General features: G+C 35.0%; 1 protein-coding gene across 18 annotated transcripts in view; it reads right to left on the bottom strand.

Moving 5' to 3' along the window:
• UNC79 (unc-79 homolog, NALCN channel complex subunit) overlaps positions 1–13,806 on the bottom strand; it is a 310,032-nt gene that overhangs the window by 184,605 nt on the left and 111,621 nt on the right. The gene's annotated exons all lie outside the window — the stretch shown is intronic.

Here is a 13,806-nt window from a genome sequence, read left to right as displayed (position 1 = left end):
CAGACTGAGAATCACAACCAGTAGTTATCATCTGGATGATTCTGTAGCCCAAAGCACTTCGCTAACAATATTCCATCATTAAAAACATGTAAGGGGTTTATATGCTTGAAAGTAGGACATTTTTCTAAAGTGTCATATTTTAAACTCATAGGACTATGTTGGCCTATTCTTAATACGTGGGAATTTGCAGATGAGAAGATATTCTTACTTAGTTACATATTCAATTATAATTCAAAAATATATATTATTAATGATCCGAGCTAATTTATGTTCCAAACACTTTAGAAAATTTTCTACCTAGGAGCTTCCCACCTTCAAACTTTCTATCCCATTGTTAGACCATGTATAAGATTATGTGTCTAGTTGGGGATTCACAGAAATATAGTTACCAGAACCACTGACATTTAAAAATATACGACAGGTCTATTTATTTGAAAAGAAGACAAGAAATACAGACCAGAGACCACTACTATAATAAGATAGTATCATGTTGATCATATTTTTAGAGCACAACAAAGAAGAAATGGAAATGAATGAGTACATGAACAGATTGATGAAGAAATAATTTGGGTATAGGTGCTTCATAACTATGAGATTAGTTTCCCATATATGGTAAAGTCAAGCTGAATATAAAGAGTTGCAACAAGTTTTCTTGTACAATTAGAGTAACATAGAGGAAAAAGCTGCCTTTAACCAGTACATGAATTGCAAAAACATGGAACATGTGCTGCATTCTTCTGATCCCAAACTCATGACAGACATCACTAATCCATTACAGCATTCCTTCCTGCTGAGTCCAGAACTGGCCTTAGGATCCTTCTTATCACTGTGCTCCAAGAAGTCACCACTAATCAAAACAAAATTGGCACACAAGATAAAATCTGCTAACCATCTCCAAATCAGTGTATTATAAGAATGTTTGCAGACTGCTTTACAGAAGTTCATGACACTTACGGGAAGAATTAATATTCAAAACATATAACAACTGCTATGGCACAGATAAACAAATTGAAGTGTGCACCAGCCACAGTAATTAGGGCTCTAAAGACTTCTATTCTGCCAGAAATAAATGCCTTTTTGTGGATAATGGAGATATCCAGGAGGTCCTACTGCTTTAATTTTGCATTCCATTTTTACTGAGTGTTGCTGTGTTAAGAACAGGTTGTAGGATAATCAATTTAAGTTCATAAAAGCCACATTGGATTTAAACTTACTAGAACAGTGATCTTAAGTTTTGCTATGTATCAAAAATCAACTGTCAAGATTTTAAAAATATGATGTCTGGAACCAATGTTAGATCTTCTGAATCAAAATGTTTGAGGATAGAACACAGGTATTTTTAATTGGGAAAAGCACTACAATTGATTTTGATATAAGGACAATCAGCATACCTTATCTTGTGGCAAATATAGTCATAATAGATCACCATTCAAAAATAATAACAAAAAACATAGCATAAAAACACAGCAGACAAGAATTACCCTTTCAACTATGATAGAAAAATTGGTATTAGACTTGCCTTCCCACCATAAACAACTAGAGAACTAAAAAACATATATTTGAAACACTATTTTCAGAAACTGGTCTCCAAGTAGTACAGGACAGTGATCCTTGAGAGAAGAGAAATAATGCAGTGAGCCCCACAATCACCCTGGCTTTCTTCCTGACAGTAACTTCCAGACCTTGGCCCTAGAAAGGGAAAGATAAGCAGAATAGTATGGTCTTGTTTTTAGTTGAGGGGACAAAAACTGGAGTTTAGAGAGGCCAGGTGGCTGAAATTTGCTGAATAGAGTATGAAGGAAGAGGGAACTATGCAAAGAAAGAGATCCAGAAATCTAAATAGGAGTCCTTTTGAGTCTTTGGCTTTATACTAAGTAAAATGTATGTAAGGTAAAACTCCATGAGGCTGGATAGAGAAAAACTGTGAGGGTTCTGTGAGCTAAGCAATTCCTAGAGCTTGTACAGGGCTGGAAGATATTCAAGGTCCAACCAGTTAGAGTAGGGGAAAATCACTAAATACTTGGAGCAATCATAGAAACTTTAGGAGGGTCATTTCTTAGTAATAGGGTTAAACTAACATTAAAGAAAAAGTTACTCTAGGCTCATTCTAACAAAACCTAAGAATAAGCCTTGAAATGGTCAGACTAATCCACAAGTAGCTTGATTGCCAAAACAAACTTCAACATACTGTAATGGAAGACAGCAAAATTCAGACACTCAATAATGTAACAATCATGAAACCAGCATCCAGTCAAAATTATTTGATATTTGAAAAGGGGGTAAAATGTCACTCATAACCAGGGGGAAAACAGATCAGCAGAAACAAACCCAGAAACTGTGGAGATGAAGTAGTTGGCAAAGAAGAACTTTAAAATAGTTATCATAAACATTGGCAAAGGAAAGCATGAAGATAGGCATAATGAGGACAGAGATGGGAGATATAATTTAAAAATTAAATGTGACTTTAAAAATCAGAAATACAACTTGAAAAACTCACTGAATGGGCTTAATAGAAGAATAGACAATGCAGAAGAAAAGATCAGTGAATTAGGAGACATAACAAAACTACCCAAACTGAAATAATGGAAGAAAAATAGAGATACAGTGAACTGTGGGAAAATTTCAGGCAGTTTTACCTTACATATATTTTACTTAGTATAAAGCCAAATTTTTATGATTGCTCCAAGTACATGTGATTTAAAGCACAAAAGAAATAAAAGGGGGAAATATTTGAAGAGACAATGGCTAAAAATTTTCAAGTCTGATGAAAACAACCCCCAAATCCAAGAAGCTCAATGAATCCTAGGCAAGATAAAAGCAAAGAAAATGACACCAAAATTCATTATAAACAAATTGATGAAAACCAATAAGGAGAAAATCTTAAAAATAGCCAGGAGGGAAAAAAGGACACATTACTTACAGGGGAACAAAGATAAGAATGATCGCTGATTTCTCGTCAGAAACAATGCAAGCCAGAAGACAATGGAACGACATCTTTAATAGGCTGAAAGAAAAAAACTGTCAACCTAGAATTCTATACCCAGTGAAATTATCCTTCAAAAATGAGTATGAAATAAAGACTATTTGAAGACAAACACAAAATAAGAGAATTCATTTCCAGCTGAGCTCCACTACAAGAAATGTTAAAGGAAGTTTTTCGGGCTAAAGGAAAATGATACCAGATAGTAGCTCAAATTTACACAAAGGCATAAAGAGTGTTGGACATGGTAAGTATGCTGAATAACTACAGAAGGCTTTTTTACTCATATTAATATGTTGTTAAAAGATGGTTGATTATTTAAAACAAAAAATAATTATAATGAATAGAGGCTAATAATATATATAGAAGTAAGATGTTTGGTAACAATAACAAAAAGGATAGGAGGGGTAAAATTAAAATACAAAAAGGCCTTACATTATATGTAAACTGATATAATTTGAGGTAGACTGTGAAGTTAAAAGTGCATATTATAAACCCAAGAGCAATTTTTTAAAGATGGTATAGCTAACAATACAATACAGAAATAAAATGTAACACTAAAAATAATTAATTCAAAAAAGGCAAGATATCAAAAAGAAAAAAAAGGAACAGATGGGACAAATATAAAACAAGTGTAACATGATAGGCTTCAGTCATACAAGTGTATCATGATAGGCTTCAATTCATACCAGAAATTACATTAAATGTCAATGGTCTAAACAATAATTTTACTAATGTAAATGGTCTAAAAGGCAAAGATTGTGAAATAGGATTTGAGTTTTTTAAAACCCATGACCCAATTGTATGCTGCCTGTGAAAAACATAGCTAAATTATAAAGGCTCAGATAAGCTAGAAGTAAACAGAAAAAGTTATACTATGCAATTATGGCATAATTGTTATACCATAATTGAAATTATAAGAAAGCTTGAGTGTCTATATTAGTATCAGAGAAATAGATTTCAGAACAAAGAATATTACCAGAAAAACCAAGGCAATTTTACAATGATGAAAGGGTCAATTAACCTAGAAAACATAAAAACCATAAATATTTGTACCCTTAGTAAGGTGAGAGAATTGAAAGAAGCATAACTGAAGTTGTAAATTTCCATAATCCTCTCTCAGTAACTGATAAAACAAGCAGACAGAAAATCAGCAAATATATAAGACTTGAAAACACTCTCAAACAACTTAACCTACTTTATAATGTTAGAAATCTACACTCAACCACTGTGGAATACACATTGTTTTAAAGCACACGTGCAACATTTAACAAGATAGGTATTCCAGTCCATAAAATAAGTCTCAAAAATTTAGATGGAGCTACATCATACAGCATATTCTCTAGCCACAATAGAATTAAACTAGAAACCAATAACACAAAAGTATCTGAAAAATTACCAAATATTTACGCATTAAAAAGCACACTTCTAAACAATTCATGAATGAAAGAAGAAACTTTAGAAAATATCCTGTACTGAAATACAATAAAAGCATAACATACATAATGAATTTCTGGGAAGCAACTAAAGCAATGATTAAATGGAAATTTATAGCTAAAAATTATTATATAAGAAAATATTAAAGATCTGAAATAAAAGGTTTACGCATCTCCCTTAAGAAGATAGAAAAAGAACAGAACTCAGTAGGTGGAAGAAAACAATATAGAAACAGAAATCAATGAAATTGAAATCAGAAAATCAATAGATAAAATCAATAAAATCAAAAACTGGTTCTTTGAAAAGTCCCAAAAAATTGATAAGCCCCAGCATCCTGATGGACAAAAAAAAAATTGAAAATTCATGAATTACCAATATCAGGAATGAAAGGTAGAACATTACTACAGATCCTACAGACATGCTAATAAGTTTGAAAACTTGGATGAGATGCTCACATTCCTTAAAAGACACAAATAACTCACTATAACTCAATAAAAGTAAAAAAAAACCATAACTATTAAAATTACATTCACAACATAAAACATTTCCCTCAAAGAAACCCCAAGTCCATATGGCTTCACCAGTAAATTCTATTAATCATTGAAAGAATAAATAATACAAATCTTACATAAACTCTTTCAGAAATTAGAAGAGAAAAAAAATTTTCCAACTCATTTTATGAGGTCAGTATTACTCTGTAAATGGAACCAGATGAAGACATCATAATTAAATAAAACAAAACAATATCTCTCATAAATGTAGGAACCTTAACACTTAACTTAGAAAATTAAATCTAGCAATATAATACAGCATGACAAGATGAGTTCATCCCAAGAATGCAAGATTGCATTTCACATACACACACACACACACACAAACACACACACACTCACATATACATATGGAAAAAATGGAAATTCTAGAGGTGAAAAATATAACAGGGGGGCAGAATTTGGGGAATGTTGGTCAAAGGCTGCAAAACTTTAGAAAGAAAAGATATATAATAACCAAAATTAAAAACATAATTAGGAGGCTAAAGAATTTGAGAACAGGAAGACATGTCAGAAAAAGATTCAGTATGAAGCACAGAAAGATGAAATGGTGGGGGATGGGGAATACAAAAAATAGGCATAAAAGGCATAACATTGCCAAGAAAATCAATGTAATTTACCATATTAACAGAATGAAGGGAAGAAATCATATAATCATCTCAATAGAAAGAGAAAATGCATTTGACCAAAATTGACATTCATGATTAAAGCTCTCAGCAAACTAAGAACAGACAGTAATTTCCTCAATCTGGTAAAAAAAAAATCTATGAAAAACCTACAGTTAACATAATAATTTAATGGTGAAAGCCCAAATACTCTCCCCAAAGACTGGGAGAAAGAACAAGGACATCCACTCTCAGCACTTCTATTCAAGTGGAGATATTAAGCAGTGCAAAAAAAAAAAAAAAGAGAAGGATAGAAAGAAAAAAAAGGGAGAAAGGAAAGAAGGGGAAGAGAGAGAGAAAAGGAAAAGAGGAGAAAAAGAAAGAGAAAGGAAGGAAGGAAAGAAGGAAGGGAGGGATGGAGAAAGGGAGAGAGGGGTGGAGAGAGGGGAGGAAGGAAGGAAGGAAGGAAAAAAGAAAGGCATACAAATTAGAAAGAAAAGAAAAAATAAAAATTATTTGCAGAGAGCATAATCAGGTATACAGAAAATCTTAAGAAACGTACAAAAAAGCCACAAAAACTAAGAAGTGAATTTAGCAAGGTTGCAGGGTATTTGTAGAGTACCAATAAACAAGTAGAAGATTAAAATTTTTAAACACTATTTATAATAGCATATAAAATCATAAAATATTTAGGAGCACGTTTAACAAAATATAAGATCTGTACACTAAAAACCAGCAAATATTGTAAAAGAAATTAAAGAAGACCTAAATAAATGGATAAATATACCATGTTCATGGATGAAAAGACTCAATATTGTTAAGATGTCAATTCTCCCCAAATTAAACTATACAGTCAATGTAATCTCATTCAAAAATCCAAGCAGAGGTCAGATGCAATGGCTCACACCTGTAATCCCAGCACTTTGGGAGGCTGAGGCAGGCAGATCACCCTGAGGTCAGGAGTTTGAGACCAGCCTGGCTAATATGGTGACACCTCATCTCTACTAAAAATACAATAATTAACCAGGCATAGTCACACATGCCTGTAATCCCAGCCTCTCAGCAGGCTGAGGCAGGAGAATCACTTGAACCAGAGAGGCAGAGGTTGCAGTGAGCTGAGATCATGCCACTGCACTCCAGCCTGGGCAACAGAGTAAGACTCCATCCCCCACCCCTCCCAAAAAAAAAATATCCAAGCAGATTGTTTTGTAGAAATTACAAACTAATAGTAAAATTTATATGAAAATGCAAATGTACTAAAATAGCCCAAAAAATTCTTTAAAAGAACAAATCTGGAGTACTTACACTACATAATTTTATGTATTAAAATAGCCCATAAAATTTTTAAAAGAGCAAATCTAGAGGATTTATACTACATGATTCTAAAATACACCATAAAGCTACAGTAATCAAGATTATGTGATATTGGTGTAAGGATAGACAATGAAACAAAATAGAGAGTTTAGAAATAGACACAGACATATATGGTTAATTACTATTCAACAAAAGGGTCAAGGTAATTCAATACGGAAAAGATACTCTTTTCAACAAATTGAACTGAAACAACTGGATATCCTTAAAGGAAAAACAAATCCAACCCTTACCTCTTGCTATATACAAAAATTGATTCCAAATAGATCATATACTTAGATGTAAAATCTTAAACTATGTAACTTCTAGAAGCATAGAATTTCTTTACAACCTTAGGAGAGACCCAAAAAAAGGACCACAAAAGAAAAAAAAAGATGAATTTCAATTAATTTATCAAAATTAAAATCTCCTTCTCTTTGAAATACTTGAACAGTGAAGCCCCTGAATGAGAGAGCATATTCACATTATGTTGACAAAAGTCTTATATTTTGAAAATACAATATAATAAGATAATAAAATAAACACCCCAATTTAAAAATGAGCAAAAAGTTCATTGGTAACTTCACATATACATACAAAGGGTAAGCAAACCTGAGAAGGTAAGAATATAGAGGGAAAGATAAACATATGAAATTAGTGGTTACAGTAGCCACAGAGCACAAACAATGAAAATCTGACCTAAGAATTATACCCTTTCATCAGAAGCAAAATTAAGTTATCTCTGAAGGAATCCATCATACTAAGTCTCAAATTAGGTTTATAGTTTTTATATCTATTGTCTTGAACACAATAAAAAACCACCACACAAACAAGAAGACAAGAAAACAAAACAAAAGAAACAACAGACAAGAGAATCAGAATCTCCAGGGATCCAGAACACTGAGTCATCAGAAACAGATTTTAAAATAATTATGCTTAATATGTTCTATAAAGTAGAAGATAAGAGAATATCATCAAAGACCTGGAAATACACACACACACACACACACACACACACACTCACACATACATATGGACCAAATGGAAATTCTAGAAGTGAAAAATATAATGGGGGGTAGAATTTGGGGAATGTTGGTCAAAGGCTACAAAACTTTAGAAAGAAAAGATATATAATAATCAAAATTAAAAACATAATTAGGAGGATCAAGAATTTGAGAACAGGAAGAGATGTCAGAAAAAGATTCAGTGTGAAGCACACAAAGATGAAATGGTGGGGGACGGGGAATACAAAAAATATGCATAAAAGGATGTACGAGAGAAAGGTCTAACATAAATGCCATTAGAATTCCAGAAAGAGGGATGAGAATGTGTCAGAAGCCACTTTTGAAGAGATAAGGAAACTTCCAGTTACAACCATAATAAAAAGCTGGTATTGAACTTATCTTTCCACTGGACAAACTGGTTTCAGACATTGGGCATAGATACAGCACAGGGCTGCTCTCTTTTTTAAAAAGTAAAGCATACAAGTTAAGTTCTACATTCACCTTGGCTTTCTGCCTGGTGATATTTCCAAAATGCAGCATAGAAAAATGGAACTCAGTGAGAAATCAGCGTTTTTGGTGGGTAGAAGAAACAGATTTTCAGTGGGTAGAGAAATCAAAATAAAGAAATGCTAAGGCGGATGGAATTTGTGAGTAAAGGTAGAGAACAGGAGAGCTGCCAAGAAGAGGTATCACAGATCAGTGGAAGGGAATCCCTCAGGTCTTTGGCCCGCATGTGCTCAGAGCAAACTTCTGCAAGGACTAGCAGAGAACTCTGCTCAATGGTTGAAAGCAGAACAGAGATTTTGGAGGTCACAAAGGGCTAGGTATATGTTGTATTTCCAATGTAGCCAAAGCAAAGAGCTTTAGTGAACACATCAGAAATTCAGGAGACAATAGTTTGTAACAGATAGGTCACACCTTAGGAATAAAGACCGTGCTCTAGGCCTAAGTTTAAAAATTTGTAGACATAGAGTTGTTCATAGTAATCCTTCACTATCCTTTTAATGTCCATGAGATCAGGAAATAATAATATCTATTTCCTTTCTGATATTAGAAATGTGTGTCTAATGTCTTTTCCTCTTTTTCCCTGGTTAGACTGGCTAGAAGCTTATTGATTTTTTAAAAAACAGTTTTTAATTTTGTTGATTTTTCTCTATGTTTTCCTGTTTTAAATCTTACTGACTTGTTCTCTAATTTTTGTTATTTATTTTCTTATGCTTACTTTAGGCTTAAATTGCTCTTCTTTCTCTAGTTTCCTAAAGTAGAAGACTATAGCATTGATTTTACATGTTCCTTCTCTCTACTGTATGTCTTCAGTGCTGTAAATATCCCTCTAAACACTGCTTTCACTACATAACACAAATATTGAAGATAATGCTATAGGAGTCATAGTTATACACTAGGACTAAAGGCAAAACTGAAAAATACTTGGCTTAACAAGTTATAAATCTAAGTCCTTGGGAAGAGAAGGGCAGAGAAGGAGAGGCTGGTTAACAGGTACAAACAGATAGAAGGAATAAGTTCCAATATTTGATAGTAGAGTAGGTTGACTACATTTAACAACAATGTATTGTATATTTCAAAACACCTAGAAGAGAGAACTTGAAATGTCCCCAATGCATAGAAATAATAAATCCTTGAGGTGATGGACACCCCAAATACCATGACTTGATCATTACACAGTCTGTGCAGGTAACAAAATATCAGGCCATAACAAAAATGTATGGGATACTTTACATCCCATAAAAATGTACAATTAGGCCAGACACAGTGTCTCATGTCTGTAATCCCAGCACTTTGGGAGGCTGAGGCAGGAGGATCACTTGAACCCAGGATTTTGAGACCAGCTTGGACAACATAGGGAGGCCCATCTCTACAAATAATAAAAAATTAGCCAGGTGTGTTGGTCATGCCTGTAGTCCCAGCTACTTAGGAGGCTGAGGTGGGAAGATCACTTGACCTCAGGAGTTCAAGATTGCAGTGAGCTATGATTGTGGTGCCATTGCACTCCAGCCTAGGCAAGAGTGAGACCATGTTAGGAAGGAAGGAAGGAAAGAAGGAAGGAAGGAAGGAAAGAAGGAAGGGAGGGAGGGAGGGAGGGAGGGAGGGAAAAACAAAAAAACAAAAATATGTACAAGTAAAATTTGTTTTAAAAGACTAGAGATCAAGAAGCCTATAAAATCTGAAAATTTAAAATAAAAATAAATAAATAAAGCTAAGCCTTAATGCAAGAAGGTGATCCACCAGTAACTTCACACCAGCAAATACAAAACACAAAATACAATGCTTTTTAGAATAAATAAAATAGTTCAGAGTCTCTACAACATATTCTTTACAATGTCCATCATACAGTAAAAAATTTACAAGACATGTGAAAGGACTAGAAAATGTGATCCATAATCAAGAGGAAGAGTGAAAAGAAGCAAATGACCTAGACTCATTTCAAATTAAAAATAAGAATTTTAAAATAAGTAGTTCAAATATGTTAAAGAATATACAGAAATAGATCATTCAGATGAAAATTCCCAGAGAGAGATGAAAACTGTAAAAAATAGCTAAAAGAAAATTCTAGACCTAAAAACATAATTAGAAAAGATAGCATATATAAAATTACTAACTCATTGACTGGACTTTTAAAAAATATTGGACGCAGCAGAAGAAAGGATCAGTGAACTTGAAAAATTAATACAAATCCAAACTAATGCACAGGTAAACATTTTTTTTAAATGGAGTATTTGATACCTCTGGAAAAAGTACCAAATATTTTTTTAAAGTCCCAGAATGAGAGGAGAAAACAGAAATGGCAGAATAAATATCTGGATAGAATAATATCCCAAATTTTTCCAAAACTGATGAAGAACACAAAACCACAGATTCGAGAAGCTCAGCAAACCCCAAGCAAAATAAGTACAAAAACCACCACACTCAAGCAGAACATAATGAAAGTACTAAATACCAAAAATAAAGAGAAAATCTTTCAAAGAGGCAGAGAAAAATATCATACTACATTCAGAGGTACAATTACAAGAATAATATGTAATTTCCTATTGGATACAATGAATTGATACCTTTAAAGAGTTAAATGAGAGAAGCAATGTTCACTAATTACAATGGAATTACCATAGATATCAAAACAAAAAGGTAACTAGAACCCAGATATTTGCAAGTTAAACTACTCTCCTAAATAACACAGGCAATAAAGATAGAGCAATTAAAATGTTTAAATATTTTTAAATGAATGCTAGTAAAGACCCAAAATATCAAAATTTGTGGGATGCAGCAAATGTAGAACTTAGAGGGAAGTTGGTAATTTTGAATGGATAATTAGAAAAAAATTAATGTTGGAAATAAACAATCTAATTTTTTAATCCCAAGAAGCTAGGAAAAAGAAGAAAAAATTAAATTCAAGAAAGTAAAAGAAAGGAGATAGAAAAGATAAAAGCAGAAAACAATGATACATACAGAACACAAATTTTATCATTTTTCTGTTTTTTGTTTATTTGTTTTAGTTTATGTAAGCATTTGGTGAAATTTAAGAACTGGTCATGCACGGTGGCTCATGCCTGTAATCCCAGCACTTTGGGAGGTGAAGGCAGGTGAGGTGGATCACGAGGTCAAGAGATCGAGACCATCCTGGCCAACATGGTGAAACCCCATCTCTATTAAAATACAAAAATTAGTTAGGCATGGTGGCACATGCCTGTAATACCAGCTACTCGGGAGGCTGAGGCAGAAGAATTGCTTGAACCCGGGAGGCAGAGGCTGCAGTGAGCCGAAATCGCACCACAACACTCCAGCCTGGTGACAAAGTGAGACTCTGTCTCAAAATAAATAAATAAATAAATATGAAAAATAAAAACTATTCAGAATAAAATATCTAAGTCAACTGGAAATAAAATTTAACTTTCTGAAACTGATATAAAGGAGATTTGCAAAACCCTACAGCTAATAGCATGCTTAATGGTGAAATATTCCCTCAAGTTAGGAACAAAGCAACCATATCTAATATGGCTTGGATTTGTTTCCTCACTCAAAATCTCATGTCAAATTGTAATCCTCAGTGTTGGAGGAGCAGCCAGTGGAAGGTGACTAGATCATGGGAGTGGATTTCCCCTTTGCTGTTCTCATAATAGTGAGTGAGTGTACAGAGAATTGGTTGTCTAAAAGTGCGTGGAACCTCCCCACCACCTCTCCCTCCTGCCACCGCTTGAAGATGTGCCCGATTCCCCTTAACCTTCTGCCATGATTGTAAGTTTCCTGAGGCCTCCGCAGAAGCAGAAGCCAATATAACCCACACAACCATGAGCCAATTAAACCTCTTTTCTTTATAAACTACCCAGTTGCAGGTATTTCTTTATAGCAGTGTGTGAACAAACTAATACAGGAAATTCATACTAGAGAAGTGGGGCATTGCTATAAAGATACCTGAAAATGTGGAAGCCACTTTGGCACTGGGTAACGGGCAAAGGTTGGAACAGTTGGGAAGGCTCAGAAGGAGACAGGAAAATTACAGAAAGTTTGGAACTTCCTGGAGACTTGTTAAATTGTTGTGACCAAAATGCTGATAGTGATATGGACAATGAATTCCAGGCTGAGGCAGTCTCCGATGGAGATGAGGAACTTATTGAGAACAGGAGTAAAGGTCACTCTTGCTATCCTTCAACAAAGAGAATGGCAGAATTGTGCTGCTGCTCTAGGGATCTGTAGAACTTTGAATTTGAGAGAGATGATTTAAGGTATCTGTCAGAAGAAATTTCTAAGCAGCAAAGCATTCACAATGTGGCCCAGCTGCTTCTAACAGTGCATACTTATATTCATAAGCAAAGAGATTACCCAAAACTGAAACTTATATTTAAAAGGGAAGCAGAACATAAAAATTTGGAAAATTTGCAGCCTGACCATGTGGTAAAAATAAAAACCCATTTTCTGGGGAGGAATTCAAGCCAGCTGCAGAAATTTGCATAAGTAAAGAGGAACCAAATGTTAATATCCAAGACAATGGGGAAAATGTCTTGAAGGCATTTCAGAGAACTTTGTGACACCACCTCACACGGCAGGCCCCGAGGCCTAGGAGGGAAGAATGGTTTCATGGGCAGGGCCCCACTGCCCTGCACAACCTCAGGACACTGTTCTCTGTATTATAGCCACTCCAGCTCCAGCTGTGGCTAAAAGGGCTCCAAATACATCTCAGACCAGTGCTCCAGAGAGTGCAAGCCATAATCCTCTGTGGCTTCCATGTGGTGTTAAGCCAGAGGATATGCAGAGGGCAAGAGTTGAGGCTTGGGAGCCGATGCCTAGATTTCAGAGGATGTATGGAAATGCCTGGATGTCCAGGCAGAAGTCTGCTGCAGGGATAGAGCACTCATGGAGAACCTCTACTAGGGCAATACGGAGTTGAAGCCCGTACACAGAGTCCCTATGGGGGCACTGTCTAGTGGAGCTGTGAGAAGAGGGCCACTGCCCCCCAGACCCCAGAATGGTAGATCCACCGATGGCTTGCACCATGCACCTGGAAAAGCTGCGGGTACTCAACACCAGCCCATGAAAGCAGCTGCAGGGGATGTACCTTGCAGAACCACAGGGGCAGAGCTGCCCAAGGCCTTGGGAGCCAACCCCTTGCATTAGTGTGGCCTGGATGTGATACATGGAGTCAAAGCAGATTATTTTGGAGCTTTAAAATTTAATGACTGTGCTGCTGGGTTTCGGACTTCATGGGCCATGTAGCCCCTTTGTTTCGGCCAATTTCTCCCTTTTGAAAAGGGAGTATTTACCCAATGCCCATATCCCCATTATAATCTGTAAGTAACTAACTTGTTTTTTATTTTACAGGATCATAGGTGGAAGAGACATGCCTTATCTCAGATAAGACTTCAGGCTGT

Source organism: Pan paniscus, chromosome 15, assembly GCF_029289425.2.
Source record: "Pan paniscus chromosome 15, NHGRI_mPanPan1-v2.0_pri, whole genome shotgun sequence".
Lineage (NCBI taxonomy): Eukaryota > Metazoa > Chordata > Mammalia > Primates > Hominidae > Pan > Pan paniscus.
Note: the sequence above shows the minus strand (reverse complement) of the source record. Positions and strands in the feature narration are given on the sequence as shown.